This window comes from Rattus norvegicus, chromosome 2 (genome assembly GCF_036323735.1).
Source record: "Rattus norvegicus strain BN/NHsdMcwi chromosome 2, GRCr8, whole genome shotgun sequence".
Classification (NCBI taxonomy): domain Eukaryota; kingdom Metazoa; phylum Chordata; class Mammalia; order Rodentia; family Muridae; genus Rattus; species Rattus norvegicus.
Genome location: NC_086020.1, coordinates 53673457 through 53686670, shown reverse-complemented (window position 1 = coordinate 53686670; position 13214 = coordinate 53673457). Strand labels below are relative to the sequence as shown.

Below are 13214 nucleotides of genomic sequence, written 5' to 3'. Positions count from 1 at the left end.
CCAAGTGTCCTGGCATGAATTTCTTCATGGAAACTCAGGTCTGATCCATCTCTAAGTGTCTGTTCTTCAGCACACCCTGTGCGGTTTCTACCTCTGTGTTTCTGGGACTCCAGAGTCTGGTGAAGTGCATTGTTGTATAGAAAGAGAGTTGGACTATCCTAGGTCCTTTGTGATTTCACAGGAATTGGGATATTTAAGAATATTTCCCTCTCCATCTGAGTGGCCTTGGCAGGCCGGACATTAACTGTTCTGTGTGACTGGCCTAGACTTTGCAGCCATCCCTCCCCACTTCTGCAGTAGAGGCTGGGATTGCAGCTGTGCACCATCACACCCAGCTCTGCACTTAAAGAGAAAACAAACCAAACCTTTAACAGGAGCAGGAGGGGCAGCTGGAGTGGGATTTTATTTCGGGGTGGGGGGGGGAGTCCTTCTGTAAGGAAGCATGCTTGCAGAATGCAGTCTCCAAAGGCCTGCCATTCTCTATGGTGTCAACCACTGTGGGCAGCAGCCAGTAGCAGGAGAGCATTAGAATATCAAAAGGATAATAGTAATCCAATTTGTCATTTCAGGACCAGGCTTGATTTCAAAAGAGGCAGTGCGATACTAGCTTCGGGAATAGATCATAAGTCCCAGAAACTAAGTCATAAGACACCAGCTCTAGAATCAGACCATAAAATCCAGAGCAAGATCATAACCTCACCCCGACCCCCAAAGAACAGCCAGGGGAAAACCACAGTGGGGAAATACCTTATCTCAGAAGGGGCCAACTGTGCTGGAAAGCCCTATTTCATCACAAGGTTGAACGCTCATGACATAAGAATGGAGACCCTGAGCACCTGTGACCCCTCCAGTAGCCACCACTGAAATTCTAAATTACCTAATGCTTCCAGAGAGTTCCCTGTCCCTATAAGAGGAACTGCATGCCTTTGTTTAAGATCTACATTTTATTCAATGGTTGGATTACTCCCCCCTCCCCATGCTGTTTTTTTCTGCAGAATAAACTCTCACTCTTTTTGAGATTTTCAGACCCTCACAATAGGATTTGCTCCCGGAGACCTAACAACAGAAAGTCTTGTCCACTAGTTGTTGGCGACAGACAGACCACACTTGCTCCAAGTCTGAGGTCTGCTCATGCTCTGTGAGCACCAGGCTGGGGGCTCTAGTGTGACAGCACTGACTTGCTTCCCCAGGGTCCTCTTTTGGGAACCGAAACTCTTATTTCTTGCTTCCAGGACAGAAGGGAGGAGCAAAACTGCCAGGATTGCTGTGTTCTCTACAAGAATCAGTTGCTCAAGATTTGTTGTCACCTGATTTTAAATCTCCTAACAACTGGGGAGCAAGGCACAGGCTATGGCTGAAGGTTTTCCTGGGTGGGGACACAAAGAGGCTGAGCCTCTGTAGCTCTCCCTGCTCTATCAACCTCACAGACAGGTAACTGGGCTCCATAGCACAAACAGCTCTCAGCATGGGGAGGTAAAGAGATAAGGCCTTCTGTATCTTCATCTTCCTCAAGTTCTCTGTTTCAGTTTTTCTGTGGTACAGAATTTAAGAGAGCTGTGTCTACTTAGCGGCTTGGTGTGCTGGGGCAAAGCCTTCTGCAGCCAGCTCGTTGTGCATTTTAAAAGTCTACCAGGCAGCTAAACCAGTCAATCCTGGTTTGCCAACCTCTACCTGCCCCCCAAAAAACTGCCAGCATGCTGGGGTGGGGAATAGTTTAAATTGTATCATTGCTAAAAACCAAAAGCAAACATGGTTGAGAAAGAAGAAATTGTGATCCTGTCAGCCGCCAGGAAAAGGAAACCTAAGGCAGATCATGGCTGAACAGATGTAGAAGAGCCTAGACAATTCAGCCACTGCAGGGTGAGGGCTGCTGGATCACGGGGGAAGGTACTGGTCTGGCTTCTGAGTACTTGGGACATGGCTCCCTGAGGATAACCTCGTGCTGGTCCTGACAAGACCTAGATTTCCAGAGGACTGGAGTTCATCTGCATCCTGTCCTCCATGGTCAGGGAGTGGCTAAAAACACACAGACAAGTCCAGACACCACTGAGCTGCCTCCCTTCTAGCTGTGCTGGCCCTGGTCATATGGTTGACTGAAAACTGCTTGTACTGAGCAAAGGGGAATTTCCCCTGCTGGCTCAGAAAACTTGCAGAAACTTGGAGGCCCGGCCAAAGAGGAACTTGTGGCCATTTACTGACCGAAATCTGCCCCACCCAGAACCAGCTGGCCTTGCTCTGAGACCCTGGGAACTAGGAGCCTTTAATTTCCATCCTGGATGAATGTTAATTCCAGATAGAAGCCATCCTTAGATGGGATGTGTGGTGGGTGGGTGGATGGCAGATACAGAAATGGGATGACAGGAAGACCAAGAGCAATCCAGGCAGCAAAAGCTTGTTTTTGTCTCCTTGAGTCAGGACTTCTCATGACTGGGCAATCACACTCCAGGATGTATCTGGATCTGGAGACATGTGGAACCCTCCGGCCAGGTTATGGAGGAAGATCCCTGCTCAGCAAGTCTGGCAACTCAACACCCAGCACTAATTAAGAAAAAGCAACTGAATTTCCAAACGGGAGCTGCAATGTTGGCTGAGTGTACGCAGCAGCAGAACCAATCCCATCCCTGCCAAGACCCAGGATTCTGAACTTCAGAAGAAACTAAGTAATTCTTGCTGTGCGCACATTCAACCCTGGTCCTAGGTAAGTGTTAGAAGACTCATCCCAGGTTTAAGTTTTAAGCTTTAAGAACTTCTCTGTCACATACTTAAACTTCTCGTTCTATTCTTAACGTTTGTTCCTCTTTTAGACAGTCCCATACATTAGTACAAATTTCATGTAAAAATGACAGTTTTCATCTAACCATGGTTTGGAAGCTCCATTATGAAAGAAAACACGCATGCTTTGTGATTATGGCCAATGTTTAAAAGGCAGACTCTCTAGGAAGAGGACAGTGTTTCCTACAGAGGGTGAGCATTTGTTCAAAGGGTTGACTGAGTGAGGAAAAACACTGCCTTTACACCACCACGCATCTATTTATAAAACTGGCTTCAGTTAGAGGATTGGTCTGTATTAAAGAGAATGTGATTTTATTTTTATCTTTTGAGATAGGATCTCTCTCCATAGTCCTGGCTGTCCGGGAAGTAGCTATGTATCCAGGCTGCCCTTGCACTAAACAGAATCTCCGGCTGCCTGTCTTTTTTATTGAAATATTATTAATTACCTTATTTTCCTCCCTTTTCCTCCATCCTCTTCTATGTGCCCCTGTGGTAACAGCCTCTCTTTCTGTATATGTAGCATATATGTGACGGTTAGCATGTTTGTGTGTGTGTGTATACTTGGTGTACTTGTGTGTGTGCTCCTAATGTACAAATACAACCTGATCAGTCTGTGCAGTGTCACTGGGATGTCCATGATGTCAAGGCTGAGCACTTGGCTTTAGAAATTCGAGTAGGAGCCCTTCCCTGGGAAAGGCTGTTTCTCTTGCTCTCAGATTCCTTTGGTGGTCTTATGGTTTTTGTTTTTTGTTTGTTTTGGTTTTTTAAAGTAAGTGAGTTATTTAGTTATTTTTCTTCTTTTCTTAATTTTCATTATTATCTCTAATCTTTTTTTCACCTTTATTAAACTGGGTATTTCTTATTTACGTTTTGATTGTTATTCCCTTTCCAGGTTTTTGGGCCAACAACCCCTAACCCCTCTCCTCTCCTTCTATATGGGTGTCCCCCTCCCTACCCTCCCCCATTACCACCCTCCCCCCAACAATCCCGTTCACTGGGGGTTCAGTCTTAGCAGGACCCAGGGCTTCCCCTTCCACTGGTGATCTTACTAGGTTATTCATTGCTACCTATGAGGTCAGAGTCCGGGGACAGTCCATGTATAGTCTTTAGGTAGTGGCTTAGTCCCTGGAAGCTCTGGTTGCTTGGCATTGTTGTTCATAAGGGGTCTCGAGCTCCTTCAAGCTCTTCCAGTTCTTTCTCTGATTCCTTCAACGGGGGTCCTGTTCTCAGTTCAGTGGTTTGCTGCTGGCATTCGCCTCTGTATTTGCTGTATTCTGGCTGTGTCTCTCAGGAGAGATCTACATCCGGTTCCTGTCAGCCTGCACTTCTTTGCTTCATCCATCTTGTCTAATTGGGTGGCTGTATATGTATGGGCCACACGTGGGGCAGGTTCTGAATGGGTGTTCCTTCTGTCTCTGTTCTAAACTTTGCCTCTCTCTTCCCTGCCAAGGGTATTCTTGTTCCCCTTTTAAAGAAGGAGTGAAGCATTCACATTTTGATCATCTGTCTTGAGTTTCATGTGTTCTGTGCATCTAGGGTAATTCAAGCACTTGGGCTAATATCCACTTATCAATGAGTTATTTAGTTAGTTAGCTAATTCGTTAGTTAGATACTTAGTTAGAGAGTGTTATTGTCTAAGGCTGAGACCTCATGGGCTCCCCCACTTCCAGGTCTGCATGACTATTGGTGTCTCCTTGTTCAGTCTCCATGTTGGCAGTGCTGAGACTGCAATGGTGCAGCAAACGGTGAATCTTTATTAAAAGGAGTCGCTTTAATATATGGCAGAGCTTGTTGTGGTTGTTGTTACTTTGTTTTGTTTCTTAAATGACTCATCATTTAAAAACTCACTTTTTAAAAACAGTTTAGGTTTCTGTTTAGAGCTTGGATTTTCTTTTTAAGAAAATGATTGGTGCTACATTAAGTACATCGATACTTCATTCACATGCTGAGAGTCTGCTGTACACGCTGAATATTTATATAAAGATGTGTATAACAACATCTCCTGAAATTAGTGATTGACAGCCATGTTAATGAGGTCAACCAAAAGTTTTAAATCCAGTTTATTAATGGCCAGATAAAGAACAGTCTTGTGTCTCTGAAAAGTCTGGTTCTGCCTGAAAACGTAAGCACCTAGAAATAAAATCAAATTTGCTGTGTGCCTCTGTCTGCTGATAGCACAGCAGAACTTGCCTTGGCTGACAAGTCTCAGCCTCTCATGAACCAGGACAGACAGCCCAAAGCTCAGGCACTGGACATGGGTAATCGCTGAGAGTCTCATTCTTGGCCACACACTGCTCACTGCTGTAGGGTTTGCTGGCCTGGGTCTTGGAGGCAGAGTTGCAGGTCTCTGAAAATGAACCATTTTCGTTTAGGACTTATATTTCCTCCTGCTCCCCTATTACTATAGAAAAGCCAGCAGGCAGGTGCACTATCCGTGGACATATCGAAGGTCACAAGACTGGGCTAAAACCCGGACAGCACAAGTGAGAAGCCATCAGGTGTCCATCTTTGGCCACTTGTCTCCAGGTGGTGGTAGTTGATTGATAGGTTGGTTTGTGTTTTGTGGTTGGTGTTGGTATTGCTTATGATTTTCAAGACATGGTTTCTGTGTGCAGTCCTGGCTGTCCTGGAATTCACTCTGTAACCCAGGCTGGTCTCAAATCAAGAGATCAGCTTGCCCCTGGCAGTGGTGTGCCCGCCTTTAATCCCTGCACTCCAGAGGCAGACACAGCTGAGTTTTGGGTTCTAGGCCAGCCAGGTCTAGTAAGTGAGTTCTAGGATAGCTAGGGATACAAAAAGTAAGACTGTATGGAGGTTGGGGGAGACCAATAGAGACCAGGTAAGAGGGGTAAATAGCGGAGGGGGGAAGGAGGGAGTTAGAAAGGGGGGAAAGGAGGGAGGGAGGGAAAGTATGTCTCTGCCTCCTTAGTGCTGGGATTGAAGGCATGCACCACCACAGCCCAGGTATCTGGAGACATCCTGTCTTGCCCCTTTGTTGTTGTCCTTGTTTGGTTGGCTGGGGGTTTGTTTGCTTGTTTTGATTTGGTTTGTCTAAAGCTGAGGCCTCATGGGCTCTCCCACTTCCAGGTCTGCATGACTATTGGTGTCTCCTTGTTCAGTCTCCATGTTGGCGGGGGCTGAGACTGCAGTGGTGTAGCAAAAGGGGAATTTCCATTAGAAGGAACCACTTTAATATAGATGTAGGGGTTTTTCTGTGTTTTGTTTCATTTGGTTTTATTTCATAAATGACTGACTATTTATTCAAAAACTCACTTTTTATTGAACAGATTAGATTTTTGTTTAAAGCTGGGATTTCATTACATGAAGGTTTGACTCTACATTAAAAAGATCAACATTTTATTCAAATGATGAATAGTCTTGTACAAGCTGACAATTTATTTAAGGATCAATTTATGGATAACTCCAGAAATTAGTGATCGACAACCATGTTAATGAAGCCAACTAAAAGTTTTGAGCCCTTTTTATTGATGGTCAAATAAAGCACAGATGGGCGCCTCTGAAAACTTTAGGAAAACCAAGCTCAGAAGTACAAAGGTTTTAAAGGCAGAACCAAAAATTGACATCAAAATTAGATAATGATCAGGGAAACCTTGAAACATTCATTGGCATGATTTTGTCAATTAGTTTTTACCTATATCTTTGTGGTTGATTTAGGTATTTTAATTATTTTGATGACTACATCTGCACTATGATCAAGGCAGAAGAAATCTCAAATGTGTGGACGTTGGAGGGTGGGGTAGAGGGCTGAGAACTGTCTGGGCAAAGCAAACTGAGTCAGAATACAATGGTGAGACCTTAGATATTTCAGACTCCATTGAATAGATTGACTTTTCATGAACATTGCTGATTGGTTTTTACAGATTCGACATTTATTTCCAGAAGAGACCTTTAACTTGAAAGGCTGATTTTATGAAAAACTGAGCCTTTCTGAAAAGGATCAACTTCTCATTTCGATCATGAAGGTAAAGGGAGTGCGGAGGGAATTTATATTCTTGATTCAATATTGTTATACTGGTTCCCTTTGGATTACCAGTTTAACTTCGCACATTAGCACAGTAAAGGCCAAAGAACACGAGTTTTCTTCACACCCTGGTTGTCTCCATTTTCTAGGTCAGCATCGATAGTGTCCCAGGAGACAGCAGCAACAGGGTAAAGCAAATGTCTTGAGGCAAGATCCTGCATCCGGGAGCAGGGACCAGCTTCTCTTCAGAAAGGAGCTGTGCACCTGAAAAATGGAGCCTGAAAACAGATTTTTCAGGGACATTAATGACCTCACATGGAGAATTTGAATTCTCATGGCAATGTCTTCCACTCAGGCAGAGGTCAAAGAAGCTTTGAGGAAGCAAGGAGGTTGAGAGCAGAGTTGCACCAGGCCGTTCAGAAAGCACATCTTGAAGAGATCTCCTGGCTCTAGAGGAAGTAAGGTAAGTTCAGTGGACAGCCAATGAACCTCATGTGAAATCCTCTCACCGAATTATCACTGGACTGCAAAATCAATGGCCTCCCTCCTTCTCTTTCTAACACAAGAAAGAACTTTGCAGAATGTGACTATTATGCTTCTATCTTATGCTGCCATGCCTTCTGTCTCTGATGGTTGGGTCTGACCCCAGAGATTCAAACTGCCTTAGAGGTTTGAAAGCCTGGGATACATTTCTTGTCTTTTTTTTTTTTTTTTTGTCCGGGGCTGGGGACCGAACCCAGGGCCTTGCGCTTGCTAGGCAAGCACTCTACCACTGAGCTAAATCCCCAACCCCTTCTTGTCTTTCTTAAGTGTTCATGAAGTGAGAACAACTGGCCTCTTCTTCCTGCTGCTGTGCCTGCCCTGCTGTGGTGGAGTGCATCCCCCTGTAACTCTCTCATCCAATAGAAGCCTTTCTTGCCTTCAGGGACAAAACAACCCAAAAACCAAAACCAAAAACCAAAACAAAAAAAAAAAAACCCAACAAAACAAAACAAAACAAAACAAAACAAAACCCCATCTTCTTTAGACCTTAAAAACAGAATGACCAATAGTGCTTGACATTGACTCTGTTTCTTCTAGGCATGGAACCAGAGATAACCTGGGAACTTGGGAACTTGCTGGTGTTTCAGTCCTCAGAGAGCTGAAGGAAATATCTGGGTACCCAGATGTGGTGGTGGACCCACTGGACTTCCCAATGCATGCACCCTGATTGCAATTGATAGCATATCAACATGGAATCTTCGTAATTTTTAATAAATATATTGGCTCATTTATTCACTCATCCATACATTTTCATTCATTCATTCATTCTATGGTGGTTTAAAGGAAGGAGGTCCTCACAGGCTCATATTTGAATGTTTGGTTCCTAATTGGTTGAATTCTTTTGCAAAGATGACGAGGTATGATTCTTTTGGAAAGATGTGAAGATGTGACTCTAGGTGTTCTCTCTCTGTCTGTCTCTGTCTCTATCTCGGTCTGTCTGTCTGTCTGTCTGTCTGTCTGTCTGTCTCTCTCTCTCTCTGTCTCTCTCTCTGTCTCTCTCTCTCCCTCTCTCTCTCTTCTCTCTCCCCCCCCCCCCGTCTTCCCCTCCCCCTTCTGGTGGTGCTGCCATCTGGTGGTGGAACAAGATGTGTGCAATCTCAGCCATTCCTTCTCTCTGCTGTCTTGGACTCTAACCCTTTGGAATCCTTAATCCAAACTAACCCCTTCTTTCATAAGTTACTTTGACTTTGATTATGTTGTTAAATCAGAGCCATGGAATAGTAACAGATTCACGACTTATGTTACAGATGATGTGGGCTTGCAGGTCATTAATTTCACACAGCTATTTGTTCTCTTTTTGGCTATTTCTCTTCCTACCTCTCAAGCAACCTTGAGTTTGCTAGCCAACTTTTCTCCACACATTTCACCCAGCTCCTCTCATGTGACAAGAGGAAAACTTGATTTTATGGATCTAGCAAGCCTAGGGCCCAGTAATGAGAGACATTGAATATCTGTCATCTGGAGACTTGGTCATCCATTGGGGGTGGCTGTCTCGGGGCACAAGCATCTCTCTGTAGACCTCACAACTTCATTCCTCTTGAAGAACAATAATTGCTACACATCTGATCCCCACTCCCTCTTCATTCAGTCTTTCACCAGAGCAAAGGATTTTTTCACTGGTTATCTCACTTAGTGTTTAGAAACAGGGCTGCAAGTGGGATCGCTGGTTAAGTATCTCTGGGGTGTCTTGATCCTCTGGTCCCCAAGGATATTGGACATTCAAATGGTATTCAGCCATACATGGTGGCTTCACCCCCAGAGAAGTAAAGTAAACCTCCAACCAACAAAAGCACAAAACAAAACCAGGGAAATGCATTAGCAAGCCAGCACTGACCACCCCATTAATATTCTTGGAAGAGCAAATAGGCAGTTCCTGAATGAATCATTTTGGTTTCTGGCTAAGGACTCCCTCATTGGCTTCTGCTTAGGCTGTGCCCTCTCACCTGAGTGGAGGAGCTGGCGTGGGGGAAGGGGGTAACAAGTCTTTCCCTGGATCCAGGTGCTTGGCTAAACCACAGAGTGTGCCAATGAGCAGCCTCCAAGCTGACCTACTCCTTGCGGGGCAATAAGGGCATAGCATTGTCCAAAAAGGATCCCTCCCTCCCTCCCTCCCTCCCTCCCTCCCTCCCTCCCTCCCTCTTTCCCTCCTTCCTTCCCTCCCTCTCCAATGTTCCTCTCTCCCTCCCCCTCCCCCACCCCCCTGTGTGTGTGTGTGTGTGTCTGTGTGTGTGTGTGTGTCTCTGTGTGTGTGTGTGTGTCTGTGTGTGTGGTGTGTAGGCGACCTGGTCAGTGCTCAAAGAAAGAAATGCAGGACCTACTGAGGGGATTCAGTGCAAAAACCTAAAACCTAGTGTTCCAGGGTCAGGGGTCCGATCCTTTAGGAAATATTGCGGGGCTGAAAACGTGCCCGGGCATTTGCCGAGGGCATTCCGCACGAAATCCGCAAAAAATCGGACGAATTGTCAGAGTTTAGAAATGACTGGAAGAGGAGAGAGTGTGCAAAAGCAAACCAAAACCGCGGCGTCCTGGCCGCCTGTCAGTCACACTCTCTCCCCAGACCCAGCCGGTTTTCCATGGGTTAGGCTGACACCAGATCCTGGGCTCTAGCCGAATCCCACCTCAGTTTGCCTGGAGGAGCCCGGATTTAAGCACAAAAAGAAAGTGCGGAGGAATAAAATCAGGGACGCTATTTAAAATCATGGTCCGGGTTAAGTCGGTTCCTGCAGGCAGCTGAGTAGAACTTGATTCACCAGACAAGTCGCAGCCTCTGGAGAACCTGGATAAGGGGCCCTGATGATCCGGAAGCGCCTTGAGACTTAGTGCTGAGGATAGACTTCCCAAGAGGGAACAAGCCAGCAACCGGAAGCTGGGAGGCTGAGCTGAGAATTGGCCTCTGAATGGTTTTCCTCTTGGCTCTGGCTTTTTCATTGTCCTAAGCTCCCACCAGCCTTGAGGAGCAGGCCTGCAGACTAACCAATGACTTTCCTAGGATGGCAAAGCTTGCCTAAAAACTCCAGCGTGCATAGGAGAAGCCCCCTGGTCAGTCTCCTTTCATAGGAACAAATGCATGCTGTAGCCCCTGCCACATGCTTACTGGGGAAAGAAAGAAGGCCTGAGAGGGCCAACCCAGACCCTGCTGCTTTGGAGCCCTGGACAGTGAGAGGAATAAATAAATGAAGGAAGAGAGAAAGGTGTGGAGGGAGGGAGGGAGGGAGGGAAGGAGGGAGGCATCAATGGGTCTGAATGACAGGCCTTACTACATTTGCAGAGAATAAAAAGAAGCAGCTATGGAAAACAGTGCTCAGATCCTGGGAGAGTCAGGGATGACATTTCCCCTGGATTTCACGTGTGTGAGACAGTGCCTGGGAAGTAAGTGGCTCTCACTCTGCAGCCCACCCTTTCCCTCCAGTGCCCCCTGTGTTCTCTAAACCGTGCTTAGGATGTGGATACCAGTGCTCAAGCATGGTCAACATCCGGTGTGATTCATCCTGTGTACTTTGTTGGACTATAAGTTGCAGTTTTAACTTTTCAGTATTCCCAAGAATTTTAAGTGATCTTTTATTTCCCCCAAAAGAACGAATCTGTGAACTAAGTCATGTACCATGGTAGAGAGTGACCATACAGATGTCAGTGTGACTAAAACACTTAAGTATCATTGCCTACAATCTTTGAATTTTCTCTCTGAAATTCCTGTTTCTACAAGTGTTTGTAGGAATTAATGTAATCCCTGAATAGAAATGTTGACCAGAATGTTTCTCTTTGAATTTTAACATTTCTTAAATTCACATCTCCTGGACCTTTCGAAAGAGGTGGACATTCTCAGATAATACAGCTTTGATCCCTGAGAGAATGGTAACTGTCCACAATGTCCTCTACAGAGCAGACCTGGGGAATAGTACTTCAATACTTCATCGACAATACCAAATGCCAGACATTCCTGCAGAACTTCTCTTTCTAGTACAAAAACGACAAAAAATAGTTTTGTAGTAAATTTAGTGGAGATTATCTTGAAACTCATGGTTAAGGACTGTCTCTACTCCAAAATTGATTGGTTTCTGCATTTTTTGATATTTTGATAAGCATAAATTTAAACAAGTAGAAGGCTTTTCAGTTTGGATCCCTTGGAATAGATAATACACAAATATGGTCTATTTTTGCTACTGAATCTTTGACCTCTAAAATGTTGTCATAGCTGGGTTTGGAGAAGGCTGTTGGCTTAGATATTGCATGAGTATCTGCAGGTCAAAGGACAGCCACTATAGTGACCAGGACACATTGGTTGGATCCAGGACAGTCAAGCTCTGGAGTCTTCCAGCCTGGTCACTGAGCCATGGGCATGATAACACTGGTCCTGCTATACTGTCCTTGTGGAATCTAGTAGGACTGTGAGGACAGAGAGAAGGTCCCAAGGGAAGTGAGAGCTGGATTCCCTGCCTACCTACCCTCTTTGACCCCTGGGTGAACTTCAAACACATCCTGAAAAGTATTGGTCACAGGTGTCCTATCTTAAATAGGTGCCTTGGACACAAGGAGTCACATGTCTAGGTCTCAGACTGACCTCCGAGATCTCCCAGGGATGCACTCTGGATTTTGGAGGATTATTTAACTTGGAAATGTCCAGTGTACTTACCTTGTTTGTAACTTATCATGATTATGTGTTCTCTAAGACACTGAAGTACATTGAGCTCTTACATGTACATGCTTGTATGATATCCTGTTTAATGACGTTTTAAAGTAAACCAACCACAGTGGAAATCAGGAGACTCTGGTGATCAGGGTCCTGTCTCACAGCACCAAGTACAGCACCCCTTCCCCTTCCACCTCAGGAGTACAGGAAGGGCTTTCCAGCTCAGCAGGAGGCTTCAGCATTAAGAATTCTTGTGGAAATCCATCCATCAAGAACACAGAGAGAGAAGCAGAGAGGAGGTTTGCCCCACTGGGCAGGACTTTTATTGGGGAGTGGATGTGTGGTTTCAATGTTGTACAGGGCCGGTGTAGCCAATATCTGGCTACCATAACATTTATCAGGTTTTGTACATATTTGAGATTGTTTAGCAAGAACATGTTTTTTCTATTTCCTCTTTCTATACCATTCAAGGTACCCGTCCCAGGTCTCCTACAAATTCATGGCCAATTTTTTGTCTAGTATCTATTCCATGAAAATTTTATTTACAGATATTAATAAGTATAACTTCCTTAATGTTTTTAAACTTTGTCTTGATTCTTTGTGAAATGTACATTTACAGGACACTCACCTTCCCATCCCTCCATATCCTCCCTCTCCCCTTGAAATCCTGCAAAATAAAAATGAATACATGAATAAAACATCCCTATATGACAGCTGTGGTATGTCACATTGTGTCACATAGTAAACCCCTTTGTGCACACAGCTTCACCTGAGAATGTTCATTGCAATGAGTCACTGGTCTGGTTTGATACCTCAGCTTCTCCTACAGTAGCACTAAAGGATCTCTCTGGGACTCCCTCATAAGACTGCAGCCACGTTCTACGAGCCTTCACAGTTTTCACTGTGTGCCTGACTTGACACTGTAGCGGTCTCTATGCACATTTACAGTTTTTAAAGATATAACTCAAAAAATGCTGCATCTGGTTGCTAATGCATTTACCTGGTTTGGTTTGGTGCTTTTGTTGGTTTGAGGTTTACTTTATCTCTCTAGGTGTTAAATCCCCATGAATGGCTGAATACCATTTGCATGTCCAATATTCTTGGGGACCTGAGAATCAACACACCCCAGAGATACTTAACCAGTGACCCTACGTGCAGCTCTGTTTCTAAATGCTAAGTGATATAACCAATGATATATCTTTCCTCTGGTGAAAGACTGAATGAAGAGGGAGTGGGGATCAGATGTGTAGCAATTATTGTTCTTCACAAGAAGGATGAAGTTGTACTGTC

General features: G+C 44.8%; 1 long non-coding RNA gene across 3 annotated transcripts; it reads left to right on the top strand.

The window, feature by feature from the left end:
• Positions 1-1235: 1235 nt before the first annotated feature.
• On the top strand, positions 1236-8038 carry LOC120100724 (uncharacterized). Of its 3 annotated transcripts, XR_005500682.2 has the most exons (5): positions 1236-1431; positions 2416-2698; positions 6654-6755; positions 6904-7217; positions 7835-8038. It is a non-coding gene; the product is annotated as an uncharacterized LOC120100724 (long non-coding RNA). The 3 variants fall into 3 exon arrangements; XR_005500683.2 differs by lacking the exon at positions 1236-1431 and having other exon boundaries at positions 1453-2698; positions 7110-7217; XR_005500681.2 differs by lacking the exon at positions 1236-1431 and having other exon boundaries at positions 1464-2698.
• Positions 8039-13214: the final 5176 nt, after the last annotated feature.